This window comes from Pleurodeles waltl, chromosome 7, assembly GCF_031143425.1.
Source record: "Pleurodeles waltl isolate 20211129_DDA chromosome 7, aPleWal1.hap1.20221129, whole genome shotgun sequence".
NCBI lineage: Eukaryota > Metazoa > Chordata > Amphibia > Caudata > Salamandridae > Pleurodeles > Pleurodeles waltl.
Window position 1 is genome coordinate 1,103,946,052 of NC_090446.1, and position 22,579 is coordinate 1,103,968,630.

The window sequence follows — 22,579 nt, forward strand, 5'->3', positions numbered from 1 at the left end:
ACCACAGGTTGGGAACCACTGAACTAGATCCAGCTTGAGCAGATAAGCCAAGATGTCAATAATGTGGACAGGAAGGACAGCCCAACCTATGTGTCCAATGAATGTAGAACAATTCAAAGGTACCAAGATGCCTCACCTAAATGTTTGTGGCAGGACACATATTCACAGTGCTCTGACCACATGATGACAACTAAGATGGACAACAAGGATCCAGGTCTGCCTGTATAACAGCCCACTACGTCTTGGGATGACCTAAGTCACATCATGCACATCCACTGTTTTGACTGTACGGCTGGAAAGGTAGGAGTCCATGAACAGACATACAAGTGCTAAGATACTCAGACATCCTGTAGCAAGGTGACTTGAAATGGAATTGGACTGTTCCCCAAATGTCAGGTCTATACAGTTGATAGCAGGTGTGCCTCTCACATATGGGAAAAATGCAAAGCCAATAAGTGCATGGTCTTAGTCAAATGTCACTGTAAACTGTTGGTGGTACATGTCACAATACAAACTGAAATATACTGTCTCTGACTCCAACAGGTCTACCTGCCACTGGGTACCCAGACACCAATCAAGACACTGCTGCTCCCCCCATGGATCAAGTCCTCATTGAGGATACCACTCCTGGACATGTGGATGTTGAAGATGGCACTAACCCATCTGGGGAACTTGGTCAGATGACACCTGTCAGCCTCACCCTAACCACATTGACTCCTCCCTGCCCTTTTCTATCAACATCTCAGGCAACTAGTCACCCCCAAACCTGGGTCCAGAGGACTGATTCAACAATCTTGTGCCCCCAGTACAGGTAACTGTATTACAGTGAGACAGCTCTGACAAGGATGGACCTGGACCCTGTGGTGGGGGCCAAATTGTGCCAAGGGTCTAGGCACGTGGGGGTAGGGTGCATGGGAGCAATGGTGTGGGCCAGCGGAATGAGGCTGCTGGGGATGGGTCTGGCCAGGGCACCATCACTCAAGTTTTTGGACCCTACCAACAATCCCAAGGCGTGATGGACCAGGTACTCACTAAACTCGGGGAGATTAAGCAGCTGCAGAGGGTTTACCACCATTAAATATTGCAACAGTGGGAGGCCCACAGTGGAGAAGCTTAGGCAGCCTACCCCTAACAGGGGTGCTGAGGGACATGAACACCACCATGAGCAGGGATGAAGGACAAAGCCAGACCCATCACATTGGCCTAGTATCATCTGCCCCTTCGACCTTGGTGGCAGCCAGTGGAAAGGTGGCCCTGCCAGTGGAAGGACCTGCCTGAGACACCCCTGCCTCTGTAGCTGAACAACCACCCTGCAAGCGGGGTCGTCCACTCAAACAAACAGGAGGTGCAGATGCCAATACTTCAACCACTGCCAGGAAGTGACCCTTACTGATGGAGCCGCTGTGTGTGTCATGGAATCACTCTGTTGACTTTTCTTCACACACTAAACATTTTCCAGGATAGTAAGAACGGGGACTTTTGGACTTCAAATGTTGTGGCAGCAACTCCAATAATTACAACGACTATGACTGATTCATTCATTATTTGTATTTTTTGTTTAAACAAAATCCACCTCTATGTTCAGAGCACCTGTGAATAAACTAGCACACAATCAATGCCTAATAGTGATTTGTCATCATTGTGGGATGTACAATGTGAAATTCATGTGATGCCAATGAGGGACTCTTATGGTAATATAAGGAGGGATATGGCACAGGCAGTGTCAGGCTAACGATTACTAGCATCACCACAACACAAGTGGTCAGTCAGACCAAATGTTTTATTTACACCGTACAGTCCATAGGCTTCTAATATGTATGGACTGTCATTGCCAAGAATTCTTTTTTTATAAAGTCTTTTTACTTGGTTTTCAAACAAACCCTTCCCTCCCCATCAAACCAACGCCAGACACTTAAACCCATTGGCACTTCGAGCAATCCCCAGTTCCATATCTCCTCTACCTCCAGTATATTCCGGAGGTCTTTCAGCGTTCAATAGTATTTGGCCCACCCATTAGCCCATAAGTCAATACTCAACAGGCGGTTACACATCTAAGGAGTAGTATGTCATCCAGTCTCCCCATATCTTCTTGAATTTCCATGGGCAGCCTTTGTTCATATAGGTCACCCTCTCCCCCATCATGAACCCATCCATTCCTCTCCTACACATATCCACTGAGGGGCATATCTCGGAGTCCCAGAGGTGGGCGATATCTCTCTTTGCCACCATCAGTCCACATCCACAAAGCATAAGCTTTCTTTGGGGCAAATCGATATCCTTGGGTATTCCCAGTAGGATAAATTTGGGGTCTGGGGGGATCTGCGCTGATATCACCCCCTCCATCTCTCCTAATATTCTATTCCCATACTCTTGGATCACAGGGCATTCCCAGGGTGTATGTAAGAAGGGTCCAATATTCCCTCGACATCTAATACATTTTGGATGCTGCGCTCTTCCCATCATATGTAAACGTTGTCTATCATAGTATACCCAGTGAAGAATTTTGAATTGAATTAGTCTAGGTCTTGACCGGATAGCCACCTCTCTGGGAAACATCCGCGCCAGCTCCCAATGTATATCCTCTTGTTCCCTTAGCTCAGCCTCCCACCGCCTAAACAGTTTTATGAGCGTATTCAGCATATTATTATTGATAGTCTTATACGTCACGGACGTTGCTTTAGTGACTAAGCCTTCCACTAATAATCTACCTTCTAGAGGGGCATAGTCAGGTATTCCTTCTCCTGGGAGACCCTCTGCCCTCCACGCATGTCGCAAGCGTGCGTAATGGGAAAACTGTGTCCTAACAAGCTCATACTCAGTCCGGAGAGATGCAAAAGGCGTAATATCCCCCCTTCCATCACGTCCCCTACCCTTGAGATACCAATGCGGTTCCAGCACTCAAAACCTGTCAACTTCACAATTTCTGACAGCCAGCCTTCCTCCCAAAGAGGGGTCTCCCTGGTGGGGCGACGGTGCCATCCCGTCAGCTTAGTGGTTCTAATCCAAGCCTTTAAGTCCACCTGCATGGCCGGCAAAAGGTGTCTAATCCCCTCACCCCATATAAGTAATGCCTACATGATTTCCTTTCCCACTGCAATCTCTCTAGGTGGAAGGTAGGATGATCTCCTGGTAAAAATAGCCAGCCATTTACATTAACCAAGTGCGCTGCCCAGTAGTACGCCTCTAGATCCAGAAGAGATAATCCCCCCCCATAGTGATTGACTGTAGCGTCTTGAGGACTATTCTCCGGTGCTTCCCCTCCCACTAAAAGAGACGCTCATCTCGATCTATGGTTGTGAAGAGACCCGGGGGATCTGGTAGTATGTCTTTTGCAAATCATAAAAGAACCTTGGTAGATGGATCATCCTAACCATAGCCACCCGCCCCATCAGCGTGAGAGGCAGAGTTCTCCATCTTTCCAGATCAACCCGGCATTCTCTCATTACCCTCCCCAGGTTATTAGCATGACAACTTTCTGCCTTATGTGTCATATAGATACCAAGGTATTGGAATCCTTCAGTAGTGCTTTGCAGGTGTACTGGGAGGGAAGGAAGTACTACGTCCCCCTGCGGAGGATATAGTATTGTTTTATCCCAATTAATTTGATACCCCGAGTGTCTCCCATATTCTTTAAGCAAATGAAAGAGTATCGGTAGGGATATCTCTGGGTTCGCAACATATTAGAGTATGTCGTCCGCATACTGAGAAATACATTCTCATTCATCTTCCTCCTCCTTTAGCCTGAAACCCTGTAATCCCAGACAGGCACGGAACCTACACACTAAGGACTCCAGAGTGAGGGCAAACAATAGGTGGGACAGGGGACATCCCTGCCTAGTACCCCACGCAATGGGGAATTTTGAAGAAAGGACCCCATTTACTCTTATTTCCACCACTGGGCTAGAATAGAGCAGTCACACCCATTCCCTGTATCGAGGGCCAAATCCAAATCATGCCAGTGTGGCTTCTAAGAAAGGTCAACGTGCCACATCAAATGATTTCTCAGCATCAAGGGCCAAAAATAAACGCGGGTCTAGGCGACCCAGTATGGTAGTCAACCAAATGTGCGCTTGTCTCAGTTTATATCTTGTGGAGAGTCCCGGCATGAAGCCAATCTGGTCCATATAAACTAGCAGAGAAATAACTCCATGGAGGTGGGTTGCCAATATCGTGGCCAGGACTTTCACCTCCACATTCAGGAGGGAGATCGGTCTGTAGGATGCACACGACTACTTGGGTCTCCATTCTTTATGTATAATGACTATTTCAGCCCTTCTTAAATCAGGGGGGAGAACTCCTTTTCCTCGGGCCTCCAGAAACATACTTAAAAGATGGGGGGCTAGGATATCGCGTAAGTTCTTAAATACCTCTGCCGGAAACCCATTAGGACCCAGGACTTTGCCCGGTCGGAGCCATGTCAAGGCGGCTGTGACCTCCTCTAAAGTAATATCTCCCTCTAAATCTTCCTGTATCTCTGCGTCCAAGACGGGAACATCTATACTGCTTAAATACTCAGTAATACGGTCAACATTTTCCAATGGCCTTGCCCTGTAGAAATCACTGTAGTAGCAGGCAAAGGTCTCCGCAATATCTTTATCAGAGGACACCCTAACCCCCTCCTGGGTGTCTACCTCCTGTATCCACCTCGCTTCCTTCTCCTTTCTCCTCAGCCAAGCAAGGAGTTTCCTGCCCTTGTCCCCCATCTCATAAAGCATATGTTGGACGGCCTGCAACTGACTCTTAGTCTCCTTCTCTGCAGTTTCCCGGTGTTCAGCTCGCACCAATTCCAGTTGACGGAGTGCTGAGAGTGTCGGCATTTATCCTAAGGCTTCCTCAAGTACTAGGAGCTGATGCTCTAGTTTACTCAAGTTTTCATTCTCTCTCCTTCGCTTCTGGCTACTGGATTCTGAGCACTATCACGAAGTACCATTTTTATATGCCTCCCATAGCACCACTGGAGACTCAACTGCCCTCATATTATCTCTAAAATATAGTTCAGTGTCTATCCGAAGCCCACGTGCCACTTAACAGTCCTGTGGGTCCCAAGTACCCAACCCCCACCTTCTGCCCCTCCCGATCCACCTTCCTAGGCGCACCATCAAAGCGGAGTGATCCGACAACCCTCTGTTGTATAGTGCCCACCTCTCCAGCAGGGGTGAAAATATAATCCAGTCTGGAAAACACACTATGAGCTGCTGAAAAATCGGAATATTTTCAATCTGCGGGATGGGCCCTTCTCCCCAGATCCGACCACCCCAATGCTGTAGCAAACTCATAGAGTGGGGCATAAAGATTTCGTCGTCCCCGATCAATCCATATCCGCCTCCATCACATCATTAAAATCTCCTCCCAGAACATGGAGTGAGGAATTTATCCCTAACAGGATCTTTGCCAATTTCTGCAGCAGGGGGGCCTTGAGCCTAGGCGGGGCATACGCAGTCAACAACATAACCTCCTTTCGTCCCCAGAACCCTCTCACTCCTACATATCTGTCCTCAGGTTTGACCATTGATGGGTGATGCGGAAAAGGGGGGACCTACAAATCAAAATTGCCACTCCTCTGGATCCAGATGTATATATGTGCCAGCGTGACATAAGGCCCTCTGCCCAGAAAAGTGCACTTTGTGCCCTTAAGATGTGTCTCCTGAAGGAGTACTATGGGGGTCATTACGACCTTGGCGGGCGGCATTAGCCGCCCGCCAAGATCTGACCGCCATGCGGCCGCCCCCCGCCGCGGCCATTTGGAGATCCCCGCTGGGCCGGCGGGCGGAAACCTGGTTTCCGCCCGCCGGCCCAGCGGGGATCACGGCCGCAACATAGGAGCCGGCTCCAAATGGAGCCGGCAGTGTTGCGGCCATGCGAAGGGTGCAGTTGCACCTGTCGTGCTTTTCACTGTCTGCATAGCAGACAGTGAAAAGCTGCATGGGGCCCTGTCAGGGGCCCCACGACTCCCCGTTTCGCCAGCCTTTTCCTGGCGGTCGGGGACTCGTAATCCCCTGGGCAGCGCTGCAAGCAGCGCTGCCCAGGCGGATTAACACCGCTGGGGCAAAAGTGGCGGAATACTGCCGGCCCCGGCGGTGCGACCGCGGCGCTTCCGCCGTGGTCGTAATACGCCTGAAAGCACCGCCAGCCTGTTGGCGGTGCTTCTGTCGTTTTAGCCCTGGCGGTCCCGTACCGCCAGGGTCAAAATTACCCCCTATATCTGCTCGCTGCCTGTTTATAAATTGGGACACTAAGCCACGTTTAACCTTGTCTCTCAGTCCGTTCACATTCCAGGAGAGTACCGTAAGGCCCTGCTCACCCCCCAGGGGAGCCTCCGTGCTGTTACTCATGGGGCCATGTAAAACTACAGACAATAATGAAGCAATTCCTCATCTGCTAGGGCCTCCAGGAGCGTAAAGGGGGAGCTCGAGAACCAACTTCCCTATGAATAAACTGACCAACCATCTCTGTGGGATAACTCTGTGAGGCTGTAACCAAAAAAGAACGAACGTCCCCTTGAATAAAACCCCAACCCCCCTCCCAACCTCCCACCGGCCCCTGTGAGTATTCATCCCCTTACACCAGCTCAACAGGAGTCAAAGGTCTGTAGCCACCCGCACCCCTCCCCCCTCAAGAGTTCAAACTAAGAAAGTCAGTTAGGGAGATCTCCCACTACAAGGAGCAGAGACCCCACAGTGCAGCACACAGTGCACAGAGGTCTTGATGCCCCCGAGAGAGACCTCAGTAGTCATATGTGAGATCTCTATCAACCGGGGGAAGCGAAGAAACAGGTCCATACTCCTCCGGCCTCTACTCATAATGTTGCCTCTCCAGTCTTATGGGCCCTGGGGCCTCTTCTTCAGTCTCTAAATTATCAATGACCTCTAGCAGCAGATGAGGAGACTCCCTGTCCAGTTCCAAGCAGCCCTCTGGTGTGATAGAATCCCTATCTTCTCTCCTGTCTCTCTTCCGGATACTCATGCTGCGGTTCCCTTCCGAATAAGTTGAATCTGCTCCCCTTACGTTCTGTCCGGGGAGCCACCACAGCATGTCTCTCTCTGCCTTCTCCGTCCCCTAGGTTAAGGGAGAGACAACTCCTTTGGCCTCACTCCCTCCTTCTCCTGGGGCCCGTCATCAGTCCCTTCATTCACCTTCTTTGAGAACTGAGGGCGTTCTTCCAACCACCCCCAGGCCTCCTCCGGAGATTGAAAAAATAAAGCTTTCCCCTTCAATTTTGCAGGGAAGAGGAGCATGTACTGGAGCTGAAGACTGCGAAGCTTGGCTTTTACAGAGTCAAAAGTGCGCCATTGTTTCTGAACGTCTCTGGTATAGTCTGGGAAGACCAGGATCTTAGAGTTTTCATACCGGCCTTCCCCATTCTGCGTACCTCCGTTAGGATCATGTCACGGTCCTGGTAGTTTTAAACGTTTTAAAACACGGCAATCACTGGTCTGGGGGGTGCCCCTGGAGGGGGCTCCCCCCCAGTGATCTATGGGCTCATTCAATCACGAAACAAGTAGAGAACTTTTCAGGCTGAAGGACTCTCTGGAGCCATGTATCCAGAAACCGGTTCATATCTGTCCCTCCGAGTACCTCCGCAAATCCTACAAATCGTTGGTTGTTTTGCCATTCTCGGTTTTCTGTGTCCTCTAGCCGCCACACAATATCCTTATTAAGGACTCTGGTCTCTGACATCTCTTTTCGCAGGTCTCTGACGGTGTCTTCAAGATCCGAGATTCTTGTCTCCGCAGTCGTAACTCGCTCTACCACACTCCGCAGATCTTGTCACAGCAGGGAGACCTCTGAGCATACCTCACCCATTTGCCCATCTAGGGCCTCCGGGGAGGCCTCTATCGCAGAAAGAAGCGCAGTGTTGTCGGACCGCTGGGGCGTCAGATGCTAGCAGCAAGGGGGTCACCACTTTTGTATATCAATCCATTTTGCCCTGTTGAGGCGGCTTGGGTTCCTTAACTATCGCCATCTGGAGACTCCCACAGTCTTCTCAGCCCCGTCCAGCCGCCTCCTTCTGGACAATATACTTTGATGTCCAACAGGATGGTGAGGTATGGGTGGGGCACTCCAAACCCCTCCCTGCCCCCTCAGGATATTATTGTCTGCCCCGGGTACCTTGATTTTGCAAGTCCTGCAGCAGGAAGTTCTGTCTCTTTCCTCGTTGGGGGAAACCACCCCGCCTCAGTGACAAATCTAGCCTTTCTCTTCTCCCCGGGGCGATACCTTCACTCCAGCGACCCCTTGGACCCTCTCACATCCACTGGCGCAATCCTGCTGGCAAATACGGAGTCTCACCCTCCATGCCTCGTGTCTTCCTTATGCAGGGTCTGGGGGTCTCCTGATGGTCCCCAGCACCTGCCCCGGCACCTCATCCAGCCAAGAAAAAAGGGTGGGGGGGCAGGGCCCTCTGAGTTGAGGTCCCTATCTGCCCCCTAATGTGCAGTATCATCACTGTTTGCCCCTTGTGGGACCAGCTCCCATCTTCAGCTGTACCCCCCACTCTCAGTGCGAAACGCTCCAGGCGTGCTCCGGCGGTGGGTCTATCTAATGGCGTCCCGTGCCGCAGGCTCTCCTCGCCTCTGTCCGCTCCTCCACGGAGGCCAACTCTGAAGCGTCCCGCCTCCGTCCACTCCCCACGGAGGCCAACTCCAAAGTGTCCCGGGCTGAGGCCGCACAGGTCTCCCGGGTGGGTGCGCCCCGATCGCTCCCCGGTTGCCTCGTCTGCAGCGATCGGCTGCCCCCCACTGGGGAATCACTCCGGGGGTCTCTCTCTCAGCCCCGGGGGTTGATCTGGAGAGTTTATGATATTTATACAGGTTTTGGGGTAGAGGCCTTACTGAGCTCTTCAAAGAGCGTCCGACTCCAGTACCATCTTGGCTCCACCCCCATTGCCAAGAATGATTAAACATTGATCTCTCTGGCTAAATATCTCAAAGTACCACCCCCCTGTCCACAGAAGAAAGGGCTATGTCAGACCTGTTCAGTAGTATAGGCAAACGTATTGGTTGATGTTGTGACCCGCTTGACCCATATCACATACCAAAACCAGGTCTATCCAAACTAATATATCCCATGACACAGACAGAGGACAGTACAACAGTCCCTAGTCAGAGGACCATTCCATGACAATCGATAGGCATCTAGTGGCACGTTACAAACCTATGTCAGTGTTGTGGCACAGGCACTATGGCCTGCAATGAGGAAAGACATTGACATCTACGTACAGGGCATACAGGATCATTATCAACTCAATGTGGAGTGAGAATGGATGGATTGCACAGGATGACACGTTAAAAGGTCACATGATCACACACATGAAACCAATGGACCAACATACCAGGGCAAACAGGTCTATTCTGAAGCCCAGATAACTGCCCTCCCACTGTCCAGGCAGCCTGGGCTTGGATCTCACACAACCCAAATATGCGACAAACAGTACCTGGATCTATTCCATGTCCCTTTCTAATGTCAGACCAGCTACAGCCACCTGCCAATGACACAACTCTGAAATAGCCACATGAGGATGGCATGGAGAAGAGACCTTGAAGGAAAATGTGATATATGAGGAGTTTAGGCAGGCAAAGGCATACATGAGGCACAAAGGTAATTTTAAACTTCTGTGTTTTCCCTGACAGTGCAATGTGACTGCCCCAAACACTGGAGTTCCTCAAGAGAGGTACGTCATCATGTCTGATGCAGCCAGCAGATCTTGCCTGTATAATGCACAGAATGAGATGCCCTGTCTCATGGTGACAGAGATACCCTTCTACACAAATTATGACTGCTACAGTAACCCATACAGTCACAGTAATCACCGAACATCACATACTGAAACTCATGTGAAGTACCGATTGATGAGATCTGCCTGCATGTCTCCACCTTCATCTTCATCACTGTCATCCTCACTTGGCATTTCAGGAGGCACACCCAGTGGCACTGCCTGCTCCCCCTCATCAGGGATGTATGAGATGTTTCTCCTTAGGGCAATGTTGTGGGGTATGCAGCAGGTCACAATGATCTTACCAACTTTTTCGGGTGAGTAGAGGAGGGCTCCGCCGGAATAGTCTATGCTGCGGAATGTTGCCTTCAGGAGCCCAAAATCCCACTCCAGAACACGGCGTATTCTTCCATTTGCCTCTTTGAAGTGGACTTCCCTTGGCGTAGTTGGGTTCCTCACTGGTGTCAACAACCAGGGACGGTATGAGTAGGCAGAATCCCTTGTAAGGAAATGCAAAATGCATGCAACCATCAGTCCAGAGCAACGCCTCAGTACCTGAAGACACAGCATACATAAAGACACAACATATGTGACTCACCAACCAGCCAGGCCCTCTCTAAGTACAGTTGTGTCATCAGCTGGGAATAGCACTGTTCCGCATGATGAAAGCATCAAGGACTGAACTCGGGTACCCGTCACACACTTGAGAAATGTAGAGGTCAGCCAAACACACTACTTGGACATTGATGGAATAGAAATTCTTCCTGTTCCGATAAACCTGTTCATTCCCATGTGGTGGAAACAGTGCTACATGGGCACCATCAATGGTTCCTACAACAAGTGGAATGTGTGCCAACGCATAGAACTCTGCATTAACATGGGCAAATCCTCACATTGAGGGAAACTAATGTAGCTGTCTAGGTGTTTCAACATTGCTGAGAGAACATCCTTCAACACAGAACTGAACATAGGCTGGGACATCCCAGCAGATAGGGCCACTGTGTTTTGGAAGGACCGTATGGCCAGAAAGTGCACCACTGACATGACTTGTACTATGGGTGGTATGCTATTTAGATGACGTATGACTGGCATCAGATATGGCTCCAACTGACAACAGAGAACCATGATTGTCTGCCTATCCAGGCGGTACAGCTGTATGACATGTCTATTCTGTATTGTCTGCAAGTCTGTTAGTGGACGGTACACAGGAGGCTGTCTGACTCTTCTCCTATAAGGGTAACTATGTGGGCCAAAAAGAAAAAAAGAACAGTCACTCAATGTGTCTCTAGCAATTTACATTATATATGTCAGATATGAAATGTGTCATGTCATGTGAGCCACTGTAAAGATGATATACAAGAGACACCAGGTATGATACTTGCCCATTTCTGAAACATTGACGCCTTGCTTATCGACATATGTGTACAAAAAACCTCTATATGGTCAGCTACCTCACGTCCAAATTACTCCATAAACTGCCTGAGATTCAATCCCCCAAATCATGGTTTACACATGTGGGAGAGGGTGATGGATGTACCCCCAATAATGGTGTCACATCTGCAGCACCACATACCTACATTGTAACAGAAACAATTGACCAACATAACAGGACAAGGCCAGCACACAATAATTGAAAGCACATAATTTGTATGCTTGTGACACATCAAAATATATCTTGTAAGTGCATTGTATACCTCTAAAATGGTGGCTGTCTGACCTATTCCACTGGACATTAGGAACCGCCCGCTCTGTGGTGCACCAGAGGAGCAGGTAAGTGCACCATGTGCACACTTTTCTCTGTACCCACACTTACTTTGTCTTTCATCATCCTAGGCTTTAGCCCACTTTTCATGATTGTGTCTGCATAAATGGTTGAGTCAATGGGCATGTATAAATGTCAATTGACTGGTTTGTAGTCCTGAGACAATGTGGTGAGTGTGCATTGAGTGTTCTCTGAACCAACCTGCCTTTGGTGCACCTGTCTAGGGCAGTGTTCTGACAGCCATCCACTTCTAATCTTGCCACTAGATGTCTGTAATGTATAGTCACATGTGGTTGCATGACAGTTGTAGGGTTGAATGCATTTTGTATGTGTTGGTTGGCCACCATTTTTGTTCCTTCTGTGTTTGCACAGTGATCGCTGGCCGCATGTCCCCACTGGACTGTTGTTCTTTTGCCAAGTAATGACTCACTCTGCCCCTCAGCTCTGCACATAGGCAGCCAATGTAAATTTGCTGTGGGCTACATGATGCACTGTGATGCATGTGATGTTTTTAGACATGGGGGGTCATTACAACATTGGTGGTATAAGGTGCTTATCGCCTTGCAGAAGACCGCCAATACACCGCCTCGGCAGACCGCCACAGCTATTATGACACACATCACGGAATCTGCCGAAATTCAGACACCCACACAATACCGCCACACCAAAGGTCAGCGATAAACATGCGGAAACAAATCCTCCACGCCAACAGAAACACGCCCATGCTATTATGACCCACGAATCCACGCGGCGGTCTTTCAACCACAGTATTCCATTGGTGGTACACACCGCCGTGCTCAAAATACACACACATCTCCAAAACACCGCCACATTGGACAATTCAAAATACACACACCTGATACACATACAAACAACACTCCCACACACCCAACACAATATAAAACACACACCCACATCACCCACAAACCCCTACGACCGCAATTTTGAGTTGAAGGCGACAGAGAGAGCACAGCAATAGACAACCCCACCACACAGAGGCACACCACACCATCACCCACACAACATCCACGCACAAAACACCACATACCACTACACTCACCACACTCATCAACACATACACCACCCCACACATCACACACACCACCCCATGTCACGCCAAAGACACCCCCGCTTCTCCGAGGAGGAGCTCAGGGTCATGGTGGAGGAAATCATCCGGGTAGAGCCACAGCTATTTGGCTCACAGGTACAGCACAAATCAATAGCCAGGAAGATGGAGCTATGGCAAAGAATAGTGGACAGGGTCAACGCTGTGGGACAGCACCCAAGAAATAGGGAGGACATCAGGAAGAGGTGGAACGACCTACGGGGGAAGGTGCGTTCAACGGTATCCAGGCACCACATTGCGGTACAGCGGACTGGCGGCGGACCACCACCTCCTCCCCCTCAACTAACAACATGGGAGGAGCAAGTCTTGTCCATCTTGCATCCTGAGGGCCTCGGAGGAGTCGGTGGAGGAACGGACACTGGTAAGTCAAATCTTAACTATCATAACCCCCACCCTACCTGCATGATATCACACACCCCCACCATCACACCCTCCCCTATCACCCCAAATCCTCACCTATCTACCCATTACACCAACCACCCATCCCAAACCCAAGCCCTGCATGACATAACTAAGCATTGACACCCATCACCAAAGCATGCCCACTGCACAGACCCAGAACACCCCCCAACCATCAGCACACAAGCCCCACCCCCACAGGAATGCCTGCACTGGGGTTCACGCACACCCAACCATTGCACACCATGAAACACACACATGCAATAATCATGTACTTATACCCCCGCAGGAACCCGAAGGAACGTCACCACACCAGAGGGTCCAGACAACACCACTCCACCCCCAGAAGAGGCCCACAGTGACGATAGCAGCTCTGCCCCACTGGATCTTGATGACCAGCCCAGACCATCGTGGGCCTCGGGACAGTCGGTTCCCCTTGCCCAGCCACAGCCCAACACCGAGCTGCCACCCTCTGGTAACACCAGCACAGCACCCACCCAGCGGGCCCAAACCTCCCTACCCAGGACAGGTCAATCAGCTGTGTGTCCACCACTACAGGGCACCCAGGGTAACCCACCACCCCAACAACAACAGGGACCTGGGGGCAGTGGTAGTGGGTACACGGTCCAGGGGACGGAGGCACAGGAACATAGAGGAACTGGGAGGGCTGCTGTGCGACAGAGGGAGGACAGGCCAAGGGAACCCACTCTCAACGAGTCCCTCTCCTCCATCATGGGAGCATACCACCACTCCCAGGAGACGATGGCCACGGTCCTGGACAAGTTGCAGGAGACCCTGCATCTGCAGGAGGAACAATATTTGGGGTTCAGGGAGGAGCTCAGGACCATCGGCTCCGCCCTGGGGACCATCGTAGGGGTGCTGACGGACATTCAAAAGACCTTGAGGGACACCGTGGCACTCCAAGGGGCCCCTAACACTAGGCAGGACAACGAACTGCCCACCACCTCTGCCGGCGCTAGTGGACAGGACGTCCCGCCACAGGACCACCACACCAGCACACCACCCCCTGCAGACGGACAACCACCACGCAAGCGGGCACTGAGATCCAGGAAAAGGACAGAGCAAGATGGCAAGACCCCCGCCAGGAAATAAGACCACCCTGATAGTCCTCCCACTGTCCCACTTTGTTACCCTGCCCAAATCGGAACTGGCCCAGCTCCACTTCCAATGCCCAGATGTGCAATGTACCTGTGAGACTAATAGACTGGACTCTGCCATGGACATTCCTCCACCATCACCCATCACCATTTTACAACCCCCCTTCATTTTTGTACACTTAAATAAACACCCTTCAAACACCAAAAAAAACAGAGTCAGTCAATGATTTGTAAATCTGTATAATCAATTACATTTGCATAATGGGTTACCCATTGGAAGGCTAACATACCTATGTCACACATCACAAGCCCTTCAAGGATGCAAACAGTTGACACGTAGGTTACCACATTTGTGGAACTGAAATGGAAGGGGATAACTCAGTTAACAAATAGTGAGTGAAATTGAGGTACAGGATATAGGTAGATGTGTGAAAGTGAATGTAAAGGTAAAATAGAAAATGTGCTCACCTGTGTCTCACTGGAAATATTGCTGTATGACTGACTCCCTGTTGTCGTTTTCGTCTTCCTCAGCTTCATCCTCATCACTGTCCACAGGCTCCACAGGCTCCACAACTGCTACAACACCGTCATCTGGATCATCCTCCTGCAGAAAAGGCACCTGGCGTCGCAAAGCCAAGTTATGGAGCATGGAGGCGATGATGATGTCGCACACCTTCTTCGGTGAGTAGAATAGGGATCCACCTGTCATATGGAGGCACCTGAACCTGGCCTTTAGAAGGCCGAAGGTGCGCTCGATAACCCTCCTAGTCCGCCCATGGGCCTCATTGTACCATTCCTCTGCCCTGGGATTCCTCACTGGGGTCAATAGCCACGAAAGGTTGGGGTAACCAGAGTCCCCCAATAGCCATACACAGTGCCTCTGGAGTTCACCCATCATATCAGGGATGCTGCTATTGCGCAGGATGTAGGCGTTATGCACTGAGCCAGAGAACATAGCATTTACCTGCGAGATGTACTGGTCTGCCAAACACACCATCTGGACATTCATATAATGATAACTCTTCCTGTTCCTGTGCACCTGTTCACTCCTGCGGGGGGGACCAGAGCTACATGGGTCCCATCAATGGCACCTATGACGTTGGGGATATGTCCAAGGGCATAGAAGTCACCTTTCACTGTAGGCAAATCCTCCACATGAGGGAAAATGATGTATCTCCTTACGTGTTTCAGCAGGGCAGACAATACTCTGGACAAAACGTTGGAAAACATAGGCTGGGACATCCCTGATGCCATGGCCACTGTTGTTTGAAATGACCCACTTGCAAGGAAATGGAGCACTGACAGCACCTGCACGTTAGGGGGGATTCCAGTCGGATGGCGGATTGGTGACATCAGCTCTGGCTCCAACTGGGTACACAGTTCCTGGATTGTGGCACGGTCAAACCTGTAGGTCATGATTAAATGTCGCTCCTCCATTGTCAACAGGTCCACCAGCGGTCGGTACACTGGCGGATTCCGCCATCTTCTCATATGTCCCAGCTGACGGTGCCTACGAAGGACAACAGCGAAGAAACAGTCACTATTCTTCCAGGTATTTACCCACAGTCACACACAAGACTACCCCAGAGAATAAAACCTTCCTGTATGTGTGTTGAGTGTAGGCCTCAGTATGTGTGACGCATTTGAAAATGAATCCATGTGGGCCCCTAAAATGGCGGCTGCATGACCTCTAAACTGGGACAATGGGATTGTGGGGTAACAGCTCTGGCGTTGCACACCGTCGCGGTAGGCGGTCGTAGAGAGCGGCGCAATGCTGCATTGGTTAACAATGGACCCTATGGGTCTCAGGAGCCAATGAACAGGTGCGCCGGCGATGATGATGCGCCCCGCCGCGGACGTCACCGCCGCGGTCGTCACTGCCATTTTCTATCTCTTCAATCACTAGATACCTGACCTTCGACAGGAGAGGACCTACACTGCTAGTGCTGCTGTGACCTCGGTCTGGAAGCGATGATGGCTGCTGCGTCTGGGGAAAGGGCCCCTGCCTTCACATCGGAGGAGTTGCAGAAACTTGTGGATTGGGTCCTCCCCCAGTACACGCTACTCTACGGTCCTCCAGACCAACAGGTTAGTACACAGGGAGCACGTTGTAGGGGCTAGGCCTGGGTGGAGAGGGCTGGGTGGAAGAGGGAAGGGGGTAGAAGTCATACTACAGTAAAGCATGGGAATAAATGGGCCACATGGTCAGAGTACGGAGGGGGCCACTCACATTGATGGTGCAATTGGTAATGACTGTTCCTCTTCCCTTGTGCATGTCATGTAGGTCAGCGCCCACCAGAAGAGGGACATTTGGCATGCCATCGCCAAGGACGTCCGGACCCTGGGGGCCCACCAGAGACGGGGCACCCACTGCCGGAAGAGATGGGAGGACATTCACCGCTGCAGCAAGAAGACGGCGGAGGCTCAGCTGGGGATGGCCTCCCAACATGGGAGGGGTGCCCGTCGTAACATGACCCCCCTGATGTTCCGGATCCTGGCGGTGGCCTACCCGGAGTTGGATGGGCGCTTAAGGTCATCCCAGCAGACACAAGGGGGTGAGTACAAACTCATTCTGCGGACTTTGCGTGCAGTGACGGTGTGTGGGTGGGGGAGGTGGGCTGTGGGTGTCCATAGGCCAGGGCGAGTTAGTTAGGCAAGGCCCCTCCGTAATGTAGGCCATGTGGCACTCTACCCCACCTCAGAAAACTAGCAAGTTGAGGTATAGTTGCCCCTGTGGCATCCATGTGCGCAGATTTCCAGCATTGCCATGTAGCCCATATCCATGAAATTGCATGTGCAGAGGGCAGGAGCGTGGCGTTGTGCAAGGGGCTGCTGCGTCTGTCTTGTCCGCCAACGGTAGCGGTATGCCATGTACTAAAACTCTCTTTCTTCTGTCTCCCCCCCTTTTCCTGCTCTCCCTGTCCGTTTGTACATCAGCATCAACAGGCGGAGGTACAGTGGCACCGGAGCACGAGGGAGCTGCATCCCACATGGCCATGGAGGGCCACACCACAGACTCTGAATACACCAGTGGGACGGAGGGCGAGGGGAGCTTCACGTCGGCCACCGGATCACCAACCAGCGACACAGACTCGTCTGCCGATGTGAGGTCCCCTGTGGTGGCGGCACCATCTGTGCGCCACACTTCTACAGGTACAGCCGCCACCCCCCCTACCAGCACCGCCCTCCCAGCAGCCCCTCACCACTCGCCCCGTGCCCGCTCACCCAGGAGGGTGGGCATCACCTTCGCCTCTGGCACCTCAGGCCCTGCCCCAGTCACTCCTGCTGCCCTCAGTGAGGAGGCCATTGACCTCCTCAGGTCACTCACTGTTGGGCAGTCTACCATTGTGAATGCCATCCAGGGTGTAGAAAGGGAGTTGCAACACGTAATGCATTCCTGGAGGGCATTCATTCTGGTCAGGCTGCCCTTCAGCGAACCCTGCAATCTCTGGCCTCAGCACTGATGGCAGCAATTGTCCCTGTGTCCAGCCTCCCCCCTCCAACTTCCTCCACCCAGACCCAATGCCCTGTATCCCAGCCCATCCCAAGCACACCTACAGACCAGCATGCAGACAAGTCAACACACCCAAGTAGCTCAAGCAAACATAGGCACCACACACACCACAAGCACTCACACAAGCATCACACCCATACAGACACTGCAACATCCACTGTCTCCACTGTGTCCCCCTCCTCCTCTTCTCCGTCCTCCCTCCCAGTCTCATCTACACACACACCTGCATGCACCACATCTACAGGCACTAGGACTCGCACCAGGACACCCAGCATCACACGCCGCTCACCTGCACTCACCACCTCCACTGCCATTTACACGTCCCGTGTCCTCTCCCAGTGTGTCTGTGACGCCCCCTCCCAAAGTACCCAAACGCCGGCAATCACTCACCCAACATCCATCCACCTCACGACAGCCTCCAGTACCTGCACCTGCACCCAAAACAGCTAAAGTGACACATCCTACAACCACCTCCTCTTCCTCCACTCCCAGACCCCCTCCAGCTACCCATCCCAGTGTTCGTCAGAAACTGTCCCTCTGTCAAATTGACCTTTTTGCCCCCACCCCCCCCCTCCAATTCATCAGTCCCATCGTAGCGCCTCAGCCAAAAAGCCTCCAGGACCAGTGGTGCCTGTTCAAGGTTTTTGGAGTGCACCGTCCACCAGGCAGTAGGACCCGGAGCCAAGGCACAGGCAGCCCACCCCCTGTAAAGGCTCCGAAATTGGAAAGTGGACGACGGGACCGTGGCAAGACTCCTGGTGGGACAACAAGTGAAATGGGATCGAAGGCGATTGGTGAGTCAGCTGTAACTCCAAAAAAGGTGGGGAAGGTCCAGAGGAAGTCTGTCCAGCCTGTTGTGAGTGTCACGGCGGAGAAGTGCGCCATCATTTCCGGCGGTCCAGACACAACCGCCAGCACTGTCGTCACTGGTCCAGAGACCACCGCCAGAGTCACAGCCCAGGAGAGCTCAAGTATCGTAACTGGTCCAGAGACCACCGCCAGAGTCACAGCCCAGGAGGGCTCAAGTATCGTCACTGGTCCAGAGACCACCGCCAGAGTCACAGCCCAGGAGGGCTCAAGTATCGTCACTGGTCCAGAGACCACCGCCAGAGTCACAGCCCAGGAGGGCTCAAGTATCGGAACTGGTCCAGAGACCACCGCCAGAGTCACAGCCCAGGAGGGCTCAAGTATCGACACTGGTCCAGAGACCACCGCCAGAGTCACAGCCCAGGAGGGCTCAAGTATCGTCACTGGTCCAGAGACCACCGCCAGAGTCACAGCCCAGGAGGGCTCAAGTATCGACACTGGTCCAGAGACCACCGCCAGAGTCACAGCCCAGGAGGGCTCAAGTATCTTAACTGGTCCAGAGACCACCGCCAGAGTCACAGCCCAGGAGGGCTCAAGTATCGTAACTGGTCCAGAGACCACTGCAAGAGTCACAGCCCAGGAGGGCTCAAGTATCGTCACTGGTCCAGAGGCCACCGTCAGAGTCACAGCCCAGGAGGGCTCAAGTATCGTAACTGGTCCAGAGACCACCGCCAGAGTCACAGCCCAGGCGGGGCCAGGATGCCACAGCCCCGCTGGGCAATGATGGAACGTCATGCCACACACCAATGTCCAGTGTGGAAATCATCATGCCACACACCAATGTCCAGTGTGGAAATCGTCATGCCACACACCAATGTCCAGTGTGGAAATCGTCATGCCACACACCAATGTCCAGTGTGGAAATCGTCATGCCACACACCAATGTCCGTATCAGAACCGCCATGTCATAGCACTGCTGAAGAGGGCAAAGACCGCCATGTCAAAGCACCGCTGAACAGTCCTGAAACGCCATGTCATAGCACCGCTGAAGAGGGCAAAGACCGCCATGTCATAGCACTGCTGAAGAGGGCAAAGACCGCCATGTCATAGCACCGCTGAAGAGGGCAAAGACCGCCATGTCATAGCACCGCTGAAGAGGGCAAAGACCGCCATGTCAAAGCACCGCTAAACAGTCCTGAAACGCCATGTCATAGCACCGCTGAAGAGGGCAAAGACCGCCATGTCATAGCACCACTGAAGAGGGCAAAGACTGCCATGTCATAGCACCGCTGAAGAGGGCAAAGACCGCCATGTCATAGCACCGCTGAAGAGGGCAAAGACCGCCATGTCATAGCACCGCTGAAGAGGGCAAAGACCGCCATGTCAAAGCACTGCTGAACAGTCCTGAAACGCCATTTCATAGCACCGCTGAAGAGGGCAAAGACCGCCATGTCATAGCACTGCTGAAGAGGGCAAAGACCGCCATGTCATAGCACTACTGAAGAGGGCAAAGACCGCCATGTCAAAGCACCGCTGAACAGTCCTGAAACGCCATGTCATAGCACCGCTGAAGAGGGCAAAGTCCGCCATGTCAAAGCACCGCTGAAGAGGGCAATGCACCGGGTAGGAATGAATGGCCCACCACATCAGGCATCCTTATCCCATGTGCAGCTGGGACAGTGACAGGACACTACCATTCACGGGGAGACTCATCCAGTCTGGGCACCAGTCACCCCCCAGTATCAGTATGGACCTGCATCAACTTGAGAGACTGTGGCTTTGCACTCCCCAGGTTTGAACAGTGGGCAAACCTCCCACTGTATGAACTTGAGAGACTGTGGCTTTGCACTCCCCAGGATTGAACAGTGGCAACCCACCCACTGTAGAGACTTGTGAGACTGTGGCTTTCCACTCCCCCGGATTGAACAGTGGGCAAACCACCCACTGTATGGACTTTAGAGACTGTGGCTTTGCACTCCCCAGGATGTAACAGTGGGCAAACAACCCACTGTATGGACTTGAGAGACTGTGGCTTTGCACTCCCCAGGATGTAACAGTGGGCAACCCACCCACTGTATAGACTTGAGAGACTGTGGCTTTGCACTCCCCAGGATACATCAATGGGCATGGAGCCCCGTCGTGGATCTGGCTTTGCGTTTATGTGGCTGAGGTACCCCCCCCTTCCCTTCCCCCTGAGGTGCCTGTAGTGTTTCTATCTGATACCCCGGCAGTGTTCTCTCCGATTGTGGTCAGGTATCTCTTGTGGGCCTCGCCCATGCATTTTTGGACTGTTTGTGCACGGACATTGTTGTGTACATATCTGCACTACTTCTCGGATTGTATATATGTAAATAAGAGTTATTTTAGTATACATATATTTGTTTATTTTTGTATTACATGTATATTGGCACATTAGAAAGTTTGACCGAAATTCGCATTGTCTTTGCATTCTTCCGGGGGAATTGTGGGTTGTTACTGTGATGTTTGTGACTGCATTGGTGTGTATGTTGTAATATGCGAGGGTGGGGGTGTTTGGTGGGTTTCCCCCTAACTTTTGCCTCCCCCCTCCCCCGTGTCGTAGGTGCTGTACTCACCGGTATCTTCTGCGCCTACATCGCTGTTGGTCGTGAAGGAGCAGAAAGACAAGGGCAGGTAGTATATGGAGTTCGTGGTCCATGGAGTTGTCGTTCCTCGTGGGATATGTTAAGGTGAGCGTTTTCCCATAGCAAAAGCTGTTTCCGCTGTGTTTTTATCCACGGTGAATCCGCCCCGGAAAAGGTGGCGGATTGGCCTGTTGTTATACTGTGGGCGGTACATTGTCTCCCGCCTGTCTGTTGGTGGTGACCGCCGCGCTGCTTGTCTGTACCGCCGTGGCAGGCGAAGTGTTAAAGTGGCTGTCTTTGTTGGCGGTTTCCGCCAGGGTCATAATTCCCTTTTTTTGTCGTCCGTCTGACTGTTTGCGGTATTACCGCATCTTTAACACCGTCCGCCAGGGTTGTAATGACCCCCATGGTGTTTTATGTAGGTATGTCTGCACAATCTGCAGAGAAGGGAGCCTGTGTATTGTCAGTCACTCCATACCTGGACATCTGGGCTAGTATCAATTCCCATTTCCACAACAAGTGTGACTGAGTGCCCACTCCCTGCATCCCTGGACAGCATGTGATGGGGCCGAATCATGCCTCACAGCCAATATGCAGCTGCTTAAGGCCATGTCCACTGATTACTACACGATTTGCATTGGAGACTGGGTCATAATCTGTGACTGGTGTGCTCATATCATATCTGACTACATGTGTCACGTAGCCTTGATCTGTCCCTTGATGCCACTGCCCTGTCGTCTCTTTTATCCAGCTCTGATGTTTCCAGTGCAAGCGCATAAAATTTTGACATTGCACATCTGCATGCAGTGTGCCATAGAGTGATGTGCCATGATATTGGACTCTGCAGTTATGGTTATGAGGCTGACCGTGTACAATGCAGGGCCAGGTTTCTCTTTCAGTACTACTGGTTTTGTGAACACACATTTGTAGATGTGTGTCCCTAAATGTTGATATGACACACAGGCCACCACCACCAGAACTAGCAGGTGCTTGCATCTGTATCTGCACATGTCGACACATGGACAGGCTTGCATCTTTGTGTGCTCAACATGTCACACCCTTAAATGTGGTCCAAGCACAATGGGTCTGTATGTAGGCTGCCTGTGACATGTCAGGACTGTATGCAGCGGGTGACATTTAGTGGTAGTTTATGTATTTGTGCATTGTTTGCAGTGTGCTTTACCTGTCAACTGCCACATTGTGAGATGTGTTCCATAGTGTTATTGGTTAATGTCATGTGATTAGCTCATGTCCCATCCAAGGCATTGATTTTCTACTTGGTCTGTGCAGGCCCTGAGCTGGAGAGTGTGTATACTGCTCCCTAATTTAAAGTGTTTGCAGTCGTGTTCCTGAGTCCAGTGCATGCTGTGTGCTGCAGGTGGACAGAATAATCAGGCCAGGATGTAATTAACTTGGTTCACTGACATGTATGTGACTCAGCCATTTTGTATGGGATTTGTGGACATAGGATTCTGTCTTGTCCTTTGCATCCATGCAGGTAAACGCCCATCAGAAGAAGGGGATCTGGCGTGCCATCG